The 11,474-nt window shown below is 41.4% G+C and overlaps 1 protein-coding gene and 1 pseudogene across 1 annotated transcript in view; both read left to right on the top strand.

Moving 5' to 3' along the window:
* Positions 1-11,474, top strand: part of LOC135572436 (uncharacterized) — a 243,011-nt gene that overhangs the window by 160,303 nt on the left and 71,234 nt on the right. The window lies entirely within an intron of this gene.
* LOC115134767 (nuclear factor erythroid 2-related factor 2-like) overlaps positions 1-11,474 on the top strand; it is a 215,096-nt pseudogene that overhangs the window by 145,354 nt on the left and 58,268 nt on the right.

The following is an 11,474-nucleotide window of genomic DNA, read 5'->3' as shown; positions in this document are numbered from 1 at the left end:
ATTCCATGATGTTTCTATATGAAAACAATAGAGTAATATATTTAATATGATATACAATATTCCATGATGTTTCTATATGATAACAATAGCGTAATATATTTAATATGCCATATACTATTTTTTTACAGTTTCCCAAATTCATTTTCATTAACTTAATCATTATGACACACCCCTCACTATTGTCATTGGTTACACTAATTGCACTGTCTGTACACATAACCTGGTTCAAGTATTCATGATATCACCCTGAAGAAGGCACAGTGATGCAGAAACATTGGTAAAAACCCATTAAATTGCTGGGAGTTTATACATGGAGAGACTTTATTTTGATAGTTTATAGTTTATTCGCCATTAGTCAGCACCTCCACACAAACTATTTTTTCTGGGTGTGCGCAAGCTCATGATTTTTAAGGGTAGGTAACAACACATCCGCCACGCTGATCCTCAACACAGGGGCCCCTCAGGGGTGCGTGCTCAAAATGAATGACTGACTGCCCAGTTCAACATCAGTTCAAAGTCTCACCTCATACTGTATTGGAGCAGCAGCTGACTGCCCAGTTCAACGTCAGTTCACCGTCTCGCCTCATACTGTATTGGAGCAGCAGCAGCTGACTGCCCAGTTCAATGTCAGTTCACCGTCTCACCTCATACTGTGTTGGAGCAGCAGCAGCTGACTTGATCGTTGATGCTAATCAGCATGTTTGAATCTGAGAGTAAATAGAGCCGACTACACTCTAAAAATGAAGGGTTCAACTGGAGTTGTTCTCAGATCCCCTAAGAACCGTAGGGTTCTTGGTCAATGAAAAGCAGCCCCAAAAGGTTCTTCAAAGCACTTGTTAGCAGGTGGGTTCATCGAGGAACCTCCGTTGTTGCTGGACTTCTTCCGGGAACTTCACAATTACAACTGAAAAGGATGGTGACACGTTTGAATGCGACAACAGTTAAACAGGTTAAGTTGGGTTGATGTTTGGCTCTGAATATGTCTCGAAATACTTTATATAATAATATAACATACTAATAATGAATAACGAAGACAATGATGGTTTTATGTGAACATCTTCCATAACGTTACTATAGTTAATTACCGTAAATATTAGAAAGCCGGGTTTGACCGTCGGCGTTGTATGAGCTACAGTACAGTACCGTTATATAGCTAGACAACGTTATGTCCTAACTAGGCACAACTAGGTTTGGATTATTTCCCTCCACTATTTTCTTTCCTATATATTGTATATCGTTTCCATAAAGCCAACTTGGCTTTAGACTCATTAACGTAAGTTTCCAATGTAGAGCAGTTCTCACTATTGTGGTAATGAACTAGCTAACGTTAACTAACTAAGGACGGTGACCTGTCCAGACGAGATGTTTCAACGAACTGAATCGTCAATGGAGGTCTTCCTCTTTATATAGTCTGCTACAGCATGCAATACTATTCACTCACAAGGGGTAACAACGTTACATGTACAATACTATCCCATTTTGGAAACGTTACATGTACAATACTATCCTGTACAATACTTTCCCATTTTGGAAACGATACATGTACAATACTATCCCATTTTGGAAACGTTACATGGACAATACTATCCCATTTTGGAAACGTTACATGGGCAATACTATCCCATTTTGGAAACGTTACATGTACGTCCCCTTGTGAAGGGAAATTAATATCTTAGATGGTAGCTGTTGATGGGATTCAAATGCATAATGGTATTAATACAGTGTCTAGACTACCTCTTTTGTATAAATGCCCTTCAAAATCCAAACACACTATTGCCACACAGCAAAATATTAAACCATTTGTGTACAAAGATATCTTGAAATATGACATTAGGTCTGAATGGCAGTACTGTTACTGTATGGCAGTACTGTATTGGCTAGTGCTTTCTCCAATATGTTCTTCTATTTTACATTGAATTGTATGTCGATGCCATTTATCTTTCAATATTTATGTTATATATATATATATATATATATATATATATATATATATACATACAGTGGGGCAAAAAAAGTATTTAGTCAGCCACCAATTGTGCAAGTTCTCCCACTTAAAAATATGAGAGAGGCCTGTAGTTATCATCATAGGTACACTTCAACTATGACACACAAAAGGAGAAAAAAAATCCAGAAAATCACATTGTAGGATTTTTAATGAATTTATTTGCAAATTATGGTGGAAAATAAGTATTTGGTCAATAACAAAAGTTTGTCTCAATAGTTTGTTATATACCCTTTGGTGGCAATGACAGAGGTCTAACTTTTTCTGTAAGTCTTCACAAGGATTTCACACACTGTTGCTGGTATTTTGGCCCATTCCTCCATGCAGATCTCCTCTAGAGAAGTGCTGTTTTGGGACTGTTGCTGGGCAACACGGACTTTCAACTCCCTCCAAAGCCTTAAAAAATATATATATATATTTCACCTTTATTTAACCAAGTAGGCAAGTTGAGAACAAGTTCTCATTTACTATTGCGACCTGGCCAAGATAAAGCAAAGCAGTTTGACACATACAACGACACAGAGTTACACATGGTGTAAAACAAACATACAGTCAATAATATAGTATAAACAAGTCTATATACAATGTGAGCAAATGAGGTGAGATAAGGGAGGTAAAGGCAAAAAAAGGCCATGCTGGCAAAGTAAATACAATATAGCAAGTAAAACACTGAAATGGTAGATTTGCAGTGGAAGAATGTGCAAAGTAGAAATAAAAGATAATGGGGTGCAAAGGAGCAAAATAAATAAATATATAAAATAAATACAGTAGGTAGTTGTTTGGGCTAAATTATAGGTGGGCTATGTACAGGTGCAGTAATCTGTGAGCTGCTCTGACAGTTGGTGCTTAAAGCTAGTGAGGGAGATAAGTGTTTCCAGTTTCAGGGATTTTTGTAGTTCGTTCCAGTCATTGGCAGCAGAGAACTGGAAGGAGAGGAGGCCAAAGAAATAATTGTTTTTGGGGGTGACCAGAGAGATATACCTGCTAGAGCGCGTGCTACAGGTGGGTGATGCTATGGTGACCAGCGAGCTGAGATAAGGGGGGACTTTACCTAGCAGGGTCTTGTAGATGACATGGAGCCAGTGGGTTTGGCGACGAGTATGAAGCGAGGGCCAGCCAACGAGAGCGTACAGGTCACATGGTGGGTAGTATATGGGGCTTTGGTGACAAAACGGATTGCACTGTGATAGACTGCATCCAATTTGTTGAGTAGGGTATTGGAGGCTATTTTGTAAATGACATCGCCGAAGTCGAGGATTGGTAGGATGGTCAGTTTTACAAGGGTATGTTTGGCAGCATGAGTGAAAGATGCTTTGTTGCGAAATAGGAAGCCAATTCTAGATTTAACTTTGGATTGGAGATGTTTGATGTGGGTCTGGAAGGAGAGTTTACAGTCTAACCAGACACTTAGGTATTTGTAGTTGTCCACATATTCTAAGTCAGAGCCGTCCAGAGTAGTGATGTTGGACAGGCGGGCAGGTGCAGGCAGCAATCGGTTGAAGAGAATGCATTTAGTTTTACTTGTATTTAAGAGCAATTGGAGGCCACGGAAGGAGAGTTGTATGGCATTAAAGCTCCCTCACGACGCCAGGACAGCGGAGTCAATCACCACCTTCCGGAGACACCTGAAACCCCACCTCTTTCAGGAATACCTAGGATAGAATAAAGTAATCCTTCTCACCCCCTCCCCCCCCTTAAAAGATTTAGATGCACTATTGTAAAGTGGCTGTTCCACTGGATGTCTTAAGGTGAACGCACCAATTTGTAAGTCGCTCTGGATAAGAGCGTCTGCTAAATGACTTAAATGTAAATGTAAATGTAAAGCTTGCCCGGAGGGTTGTTAACACAGTGTCAAAGAAGGGCCGGAAGTATACAGAATTGTGTCGTCTGCGTATAGGTGGATCAGAGACTCACCAGCAGCAAGAGCGACATCATTGATGTATACAGAGAAGAGAGTCGGTCCAAGAATTGAACCCTGTGGCACCCCCATAGAGACTGCCAGAGGTCCGGACTGCAGACCCTCCGATTTGACACACTGAACTCTATCAGAGAAATAGTTGGTGAACCAGGCGAGGCAATCATTTGAGAAACCTAGGCTGTCGAGTCCGCCGATGAGGATGTGGTAATTGACAGAGTCGAAATCCTTGGCCAGATCAATAAATACGGCTGCACAGTAATGTTTCTTATCGATGGCGGTTAAGATATCGTTTAGGACCTTGAGCGTGGCTGAGGTGCACCCATGACCAGCTCTGAAACCAGATTGCATAGCAGAGAAAGTATGGTGTGATTCGAAATGGTCGGTAATCTGTTTGTTGACTTGGCTTTCGAAGACCTTAGAAAGGCAGGGTAGGATAGATATAGGTCTGTAGCAGTTTGGGTCAAGAGTGACCCCCCCTTTAAAGAGGGGGATGACCGCAGCTGCTTTCCAATCTTTGGGAATCTCAGACGACACGAAAGAGAGGTTGAACAGGCTAGTAATAGAGGTGGCAACAATTTCTGCAGATAATTTTAGAAAGAAAGGGTCCAGATTGTCTAGTCCGGCTGATTTGTAGGGGTCCAGATTTTGCTCTTTCAGAACATCAGCTGACTGGATTTGGGAGAAGGAGAAATGGGGAAGGCTTGGGCGAGTTGCTGTGGGGGGTGCAGTGCTGTTGACCGGGGTAGGAGTAGCCAGGTGGAAAGCATGGCCAGCCGTAGAAAAATGCTTGTTGAAATTCTCAATTATAGTGGATTTATCAGTGGTGACAGTATTTCCTATCTTCAGTGCAGTGGGCAGCTGGGAGGAGGTGTTCTTATTCTCCATGGACTTTACAGTGTCCCAGAACTTTTTTGAGTTAGTGTTGCAGGAAGCAAATTTCTGCTTGAAAAAGCTAGCCTTGGCTTTTCTAACTGCCTGTGTATAATGGTTTCTAGCTTCCCTGAACAGCTGCATATCACGGGGGCTGTTCGATGCGAATGCAGAATGCCATAGGATGTTTTTGTGTTGGTTAAGGGCAGTCAGGTCTGGGGAGAACCAAGGGCTATATCTGTTCCTCGTTCTAAATTTCTTGAATGGGGCATGCTTATTTAAGATGGTTGGGAAGGCATTCAAAAAAAATAACCAGGCATCCTCTACTGACGGGATGAGATCAATATCCTTCCAGGATACCCCGGCCAGGTCAATTAGAAAGGCCTGCTCGCTGAAGTGTTTCAGGGAGCGTTTGACAGTGATGAGTGGAGGTTGTTTGACCGCTGACCCATTACGGATATAGGCAATGAGGCAGTGATCGCCGAGATCTTGGTGTAAGACAGCAGAGGTGTATTTAGAGGGCAAGTTGGTTAGGATGATATCTATGAGGGTGCCCGTGTTTAATAAGGCTTTGGGGAGGTACCTGGTAGGTTCATTGATAATTTGTGTGAGATTTAGGGCATCAAGCTTAGATTGTAGGATGGCTGGGGTGTTAAGCATGTTCCAGTTTAGGTCGCCTAGCAGCATGAGCTCTGAAGATAGATGGGGGGCAATCAGTTCACATATGGTGTCCAGAGCACAGCTGGGGGCAGAGGGTGGTCTATAGCAGGCGGCAACGGTGAGAGACTTGTTTTTAGAGAGGTGGATTTTTAAAAGTAGAAGTTCAAATTGTTTGGGTACAGACCTAGATAGTAGGACAGAACTCTGCAGGCTATCTTTGCAGTAGATTGCAACACCGCCCCCTTTGGCAGTTCTATCTTGTCTGAAAATGTTGTAGTTTGGGATGAAAATTTTAGAATTTTTGGTGGTCTTCCTAAGCCAGGAATTAGACACAGCTAGAACATCCGGGTTGGCAGAGTGTGGAAAAGCAGTTAATAAAACAAACTTAGGGAGGAGGCTTCTAATGTTAACATGCATGAAACCAAGGCTATTACGGTTACAGAAGTCATCAAAAGAGAGCGCCTGGGGAATAGGAGTGGAGCTAGGCACTGCAGGGCCTGGATTCACCTCTACATCGCCAGAGGAACAGAGGAGGAGTAGGATAAGGGTACGGCTAAAAGCAATAAGAATTGGTCGTCTAGAACTTTCTATGGGGTTGATATCTGGAGACTGGCTAGGCCACTCCAGGACCTTGAAATGCTTCTTACGAAGCAACTCCTTTGTTGCCTGGGCGGTGTGTTTGGGATCATTGTCATGCTGAAAGACCCAGCCACATTTCATCTTCAATGCCCTTGCTGATGGAAGGAGGTTTTCAATCAAAATCTCACGATACATGGCCCCATTCATTCTTTCATTTACACGGATCAGTCGTCCTGGTCCCTTTGCAGAAAAACAGCCCCAAAGCATGATGTTTCCACCCCCATGCTTCATAGTAGGTATGGTGTTCATTGGATGCAACTCAGCATTCTTTGTCCTCCAAACACGACGAGTGGAGTTTTTACCAAAAAGTTATATTTTGGTTTCATCTGACCATATGACATTCTCCCAATCTTCTTCTGGATCATCCAAATGCTCTCTAGCAAACTTCAGACGGGCCTGGACATGTACTGGCTTAAGCAGGGGGACACATCTGGCACTGCAGGATTTGAGTCCCTGGCAGCGTAGTGTGTTACTGATGGTAGGCTTTGTTACTTTGGTCCCAGCTTTCTGCAGGTCATTCACTTGGTCCCCCCGTGTGGTTCTGGGATTTTTGCTCACCGTTCTTGTGATCATCTTGCATGGGGCCCCAGATCGAGGGAGATTATCAGTGGTCTTGTATGTCTTCCATTTCCTAATAATTGCTCCCACAGTTGATTTCTTCAAACCAAGCTGCTTACCTATTGCAGATTCAGTTTTCCCAGCCTGGTGCAGGTCTACAATTTTGTTTCTGGTGTCCTTTGACAGCTCTTTGGTCTGTCAAAGGACACTTCAACTGTGAGAGACTACACTTCAACTGTGAGAGACGGAATCTAAAACAAAAATCCAGAAAATCACTATGATTTTTAAGTAATTCATTTGCATTTTATTGCATGACTTAAGTATTTGATACGCCAGAAAAGCAGAACTTAATATTTGGTACAGAACCCTTTGTTTGCAATTACAGAGATCATACGTTTCCTGTAGTTCTTGACCAGTTTTGCACACACTGCAGCAGGGATTTTAGCCCACTCCTCCATATAGACCTTCTCCAGATCCTTCAGGTTTCGGGGCTGTCGCTGGGCAATACGGACTTTCAGCTCCCTCCAAAGATTTTCTATTGGGTTCAGGTGGCTAGGCCACTCCAGGACCTTGAGATACTTCTTACGGAGCCACTCCTTAGTTGCCCTGGCTGTGTGTTTCGGGTCATTGTCATGCTGGAAGACCCAGCCATGACCCATCTTCAATGCTCTTACTGAGGGAAGGAGGTTGTTGGCCAAGATCTCGCGATACATCGCCCCATCCATCCTCCCCTCAATACGGTGCAGTCGTCCTGTCAGAAAAGCATACCCAAAGAATGATGTTTCCACCTCCATGCTTCACGGTTGGGATGGTGTTCTTGGGGTTGTACACATCCTTCTTCTTCCTTCAAACACGGCGAGTGGAGTTTAGACCAAAAAGCTCTATTTTTGTTTCATCAGACCAGATGACCTTCTACCATTCCTCCTCTGGATCATCCAGATGGTCATTGGCAAACTTCAGACGGGCCTGGACATGCGCTGGCTTGAGCAGGGGGACCTTGCGTGCGCTGTAGGATTTTAATCCTTGACGGCGTAGTGTGTTAATAATGGTTTTCTTTGAGACTGTGGTCCCAGCTCTCTTCAGGTCATTGACCAGGTCCTGCAGTGTAGTTCTGGGCTGATCCCTCACCTCCCTCATGACAATTGATGCCCCATGAGGTGAGATCTTGCATGGAGCCCCAGACCGAGGGTGATTGACCGTCATCTTGAACTTCTTCCATTTTCTAATAATTGCGCCAACAGTTGTTGCCTTCTCACCAAGCTGCTTGCCTATTTTCCTGTAGCCCATCCCAGCCTTGTGCAGGTCTACAATGTTATCCCTGATGTCCTTACACAGCTCTCTGGTCTTGGCCATTGTGGAGAGGTTGGAGTCTGTTTGATTGAGTGTGTGGACAGGTGTCTTTTATACAGGTAACGAGTTCAAAAGGTGCAGTTAATACAGGTAATGAGTGGAGAACAGGAGGGCTTCTTAAAGAAAAATGAACAGGTCTGTGAGAGCCGGAATTCTTACTGGTTGGTAGGTGATCTAATACTTATGTCATGCAATAAAATGCTAATTAATTACTTAAAAATAATACAATGTGATTTTCTGGATTTTTGTTTTAGATTCCGTCTCTCACAGTTGAAGTGTACCTATGATAAAAAATTACAGACCTCTACATGCTTTGTAAGTAGGAAAACATGCAAAATCAGCAGTGTATCAAATACTCGTTCTCCCCACTGTATATATATATATATATATATATATATATATATATTATGCTTATAAGACTATTCTTTGACACATTTTCTCTTCCTTTGAAATTCGTATAGGACAGAACATGGACACAATGCAATTGGGATCAAGAAGAAGGTACAGATATGTTGTAGGACAGCTGCATTTGAAGTGTACATTTAACCTACATAGCAGTTAATACAAACTGACATCTATTAGCATACAGATGTGTGCAAATGATCTTTTCAGATCTTCTCAGAAATGAATCAAGTCCATTGAATGGATATGGAATGGATAAAGACAAAAAGAGAATTCAATGACTAGCAGAGGTAGAGGTGCAAGGCCTGAGGACATCATCCTGCTATTTTGACAGTCCACGAAGGACAATACAGAAGAGGTATTTGCTCTTATTCCTTCGCTTTCTCTAATGTATTTTGTAATAAAATTAGCAAGTGTAGTAAGATCATTGCTTTACTAGGACTGGAGACCACAGCAGTGATTCTGCTCTTGCCCAACCTCTTCAATGAGGACCCGAGTGGCCTTTATGTCCGTGACAAGGTATGCCTCTGCCCCAATCTGTTTCTTCATTAACATAGTGGTGCATGCTTATATAAAACTACAGCTGAACATTTGTTCTGTTCTTTGTTAATTGTATGTGTATTAATCTTTTCTTACTTTTGTTGACACTGATTTCACAGCTCTTCAATCCTTTACTGCACATCGGTGGAAATCCAATTCACCATGAGAGTGAAATCCCGCTGATGGGGAGAACATCCACACCCTCGAGGATGTCCCCATGGGACTTGGGTCTCTGCTGGGCTGAATTATTTCCCTTTAAATTTCCCAAAAATGTCAGAGAAACACTTATGTTGTTAAGTTACTGTGTTCTGGGGAGAGGAGAAGTTGGCGTGAAGTTACCAGGGCCGGTCATAAAGATGGCTAACTTCCTAACATAACTAAGTGGATACGATATACACATTAAGCTGAAAAATCTGTATTTATCATCAAGTCTACAATATTGCTAGTTTACCTATGATTCATTTTTAATGTATGTTGTTTTATTGTACATCATTATATATATATATATATATATATATATGTGTTTTTTATGTCATGAAAAAAAAGCACTATACAAAGTAAATGTATTATTTTTTATGGTCTGACATGTCTGCAGAAGTGTTGCAATTTGGTAATGTGTTTTGTTTGGTAAAATGTTTTGTAAATATTAATTTACATTTGTGGTGCCACTAAATAAACAATGAATTATTTAAATCAATATTGTCAATATTGTTATTATTATTAAAATATGTTTTTATAATGGAGGGAGGGTGGACAGCAAGTTAAAAAAATGAAACCCAAAAGGTTATTTGAGGAACCATGATAAGGGGTTCTTCAAAGAACTTATAGGGGTTCCCACAAAAGGTTCTTCAAATAACTTTTAGGGGTTCCCCTACAGTTTCAATTTGAAGAACCCCTAAAGGATACTCCATGAACCTTTCCTTTTTAGAGTGTATATTGATAAAAGTCACCTTGTCCGAGAGACATTTACACAGTTATACACAACCCATTTTGGGATTACTATTTTGGGGTGAAGTAGCGGCCACAACAGACAGACCTGATATCACCCATAATTCGACGTCATTGGACGTCACATGCTGACTGGGTATGACCAAAGTTACTCTATTTAGGTACACTTTGTAGTACATTTTTACACGATAATAAATGTTTCTGATGCCACATCGCCTGTTTTCAAAGGGAGCCGTTGGTTTTTAGGGGCAGTCGCTTTGTAGCATTTTGTCTGAAAGTATTTTTTACAACTGCGATACCAACTCCAGTCAGCAGATGGCGATGTGCATCTTTCAGGTGATTTTGCCACTGTGACGTATAATCTAGTGGACGGGGCGCTTCTTCAACATCAACAGCTACTCAGCCACCTTGGTTCACTCTAACTTTATGGTAAAAGGTTTATACAATAAATATAGTGTAACCGATGTGAAATGGCTAGCTAGTCAGCGGGGTGCGTGCTAATAGCATTTCTATCAGTGATGTCACTCGCTCTGAGACCTTGAAGTATTTGCTCTGCAAGGGCTTTTGTGGAGCAATGGGTAACTATGCTTCGAGGGTGGCTGTTGTCAATGTGTGCAGAGGGTCCCTGGTTCGAGGAGAGGGACGGAAGCTATACTGTTACAATAGCAACTCCTCTCATACTGGGAAGACACCCCACTGAATTTTCAGGCCTTAAGGGCAGTTTTATTTCAAATGTAGTACCCAGACGGAGAAAATCCAGTATGCGTTTTATAGTTTCTTTCTTAGGGTAACTTACCCTAAAGTGGACATTCCCATCAGTTTCTGAGACAACTACCCAGACTTTGTAGACTGTTTAATAATGCTTAAACCTCATCTTTATGAAATTATCCAATAAAGATACCATCTCAAAACCTACGTTTGTCTTCATATGGGTTGTTTAAATTGTATCTAATTATACTCCCAGTATTACTTTATCAAATCTCTAGTAATCGATTATACACACATACAATTCATCATATTTTCATATATTCACAGAATCCATTTTAAACGTAAGAAATTCTCAGGTACTCACGACAACCATTCCATTTGCTTTTTCAAGGACTCTCCATAGCTACGAAGCAGCTCTCCAAACATACTCCCAGCAGAACCAAAAATAAACTTTTGTTTCCCAGACAATGACCATGGGATCCTCAACGGTTTTCTAACCTCCCAGAGACCACGGCAAAATCAAGCCTCCCAGGAACTATAGACCTTGCGCTGCTTTCTAAAATATCATCCCGTTTATTATCCAAATTTCAATAATCTGATTAAGCATATTTCTATATGTTACTATCCAAACGTCAGATTAAGACTCATTTCCACAGTCACGCAATGCTATTCCCAAACATACCTAATCAATTAGTTGTTTTTCAACAATATTTTAACCTGCAGGAATATTTTCACATTTCTATCTCATGGTTAGTTCCTAGGATAATGCAACTCATACATTTACATATTTTAATACTTCTAAAATGGGGTACAGGTTTAAAACAAGTAAATGTTAAAAATAATTACAGATAGTTGACTCGGCCTCAGAACACTGGGCTC

This window comes from Oncorhynchus nerka, linkage group LG2, assembly GCF_034236695.1.
Source record: "Oncorhynchus nerka isolate Pitt River linkage group LG2, Oner_Uvic_2.0, whole genome shotgun sequence".
NCBI classification, from domain to species: domain Eukaryota; kingdom Metazoa; phylum Chordata; class Actinopteri; order Salmoniformes; family Salmonidae; genus Oncorhynchus; species Oncorhynchus nerka.
This window is presented reverse-complemented; position numbering and strand designations above follow the sequence as displayed.